At 40.8% G+C, this 1496-nt stretch overlaps 1 non-coding gene across 1 annotated transcript; it reads right to left on the bottom strand.

Moving 5' to 3' along the window:
- On the bottom strand, window positions 1-108 carry LOC112712999 (small nucleolar RNA R71). The gene has a single exon (XR_003158030.1). It is a non-coding gene; the product is annotated as a small nucleolar RNA R71 (small nucleolar RNA).
- Between the last annotated feature and the right edge of the window lie 1388 nt (window positions 109-1496).

The raw sequence follows: 1496 nt of genomic DNA, 5'->3' as shown, positions 1-1496 counted from the left end.
AAGCTTAGAGTGGATGTTCAGACCTTCAAGCAAAAAGATGGTGAATCCCTCTATGAAGCTTGGAAAAGATACAAGCAGTTGACTAAAAAGTGTCCTTTTGACATGCTTTTAGAGTGGACCATTTTGGATATATTCTATGATGGTCTATCTGAGTTCTCTAAGATGTCACTTGACCATTCTGCAGGTGGATCCATTCACCTAAAGAAAACGCCTGCAGAAGCTCAAGAACTCATTGACATGGTTGCAAATAACCAATTCATGTACACCTCTGAGAGGAATCCTGTGAGTAATGGGATGCCTCAGAGGAAGGGAGTTCTTGAAATTGGTACTCTGAATGTCATATTGGCTCAGAACAAAATGTTGACTCAGCAAGTCAACATGATTTCTCAAAGTCTGAATGGATGGCAAAATGCATCCAATAGTACTAAAGAGGCATCTTCTGAAGAAGAAGCTTATGATCTTGAGAACCCTGCAATGGCAGAGGTGAATTACATGGGTGAACCCTACGGAAACACCTATAATTCCTCATGGAAAAATCATCCAAATTTCTCATGGAAGGAACAACAAAAGCCTCAACAAGGCTTTAATAATGGTGGAAGAAACAGGTTTAGCAACAGCAAGCCTTTCCCATCATCTTCTCAGCAACAGACAGAAAATTCTGAGCAGAGCCCATCTAACTTAGCAAACATAGTCTCTGATCTATCTAAGGCCACTTTAAGTTTCATGAGTAAAACAAAGTCCTCCATTAGAAATTTGGAAGCACAAGTGGGCCAGCTGAGTAAGAAAATTACTGAAACTCCTCGTAGTGCTCTCCCAAGCAATACATAAGAGAATCCAAAAAGAGAGTGCAAGGCCATTGATATTATCAAAATGGCCAAATCCAAGGAGGAAGGGAAGGATGTGAATCCCAATGAGGAAGACCTCTTGGGACGTCCCCCAGACAGAAAGGAGTTCCTAATTGAGGACCTAAAGGAATCTGAGGCTCATATAGAGACCATAGAGATTCCATTAAACTTCCTTCTGCCATTCATGAGCTCTGAGAACTATTCTTCCTCTGAAGAGGATGAAGATGTAACTGAAGAGCAAGTTGCTCAATATCTAGGAGCCATCATGAAGCTGAATGCCAAGTTGTTTGGTAATGAGACTTGGAAAGTTGAACCTCCCTTGCTCATTAGTGAACGAAATACATGGGTTCAACAAACTTTACCTCAAAAGAAACAAGATCCTGGTAAATTCTTAATACCCTATACCATAGGCACCATGACCTTTGAGAAGGCTCTGTGTGACTTGGGATCAGGTATAAATCTTATGCCACTCTCTATAATGGAGAAACTGGGATCTTTGAGGTACAAGCTGCAAGAATCTCATTAGAGATGGTAGACAAGTCAATCAAACAAGCTTATAGATTGGTAGAGGACGTGTTTGTGAAGGTTAAAGGCCATTACATCCCTGCTGATTTCATAATCTTAGACACTGGAGAGGATGAAGATGAATGC

The sequence above is a fragment of the Arachis hypogaea genome, chromosome 1 (assembly GCF_003086295.3).
Source record: "Arachis hypogaea cultivar Tifrunner chromosome 1, arahy.Tifrunner.gnm2.J5K5, whole genome shotgun sequence".
Classification (NCBI taxonomy): domain Eukaryota; kingdom Viridiplantae; phylum Streptophyta; class Magnoliopsida; order Fabales; family Fabaceae; genus Arachis; species Arachis hypogaea.
This window is presented reverse-complemented; position numbering and strand designations above follow the sequence as displayed.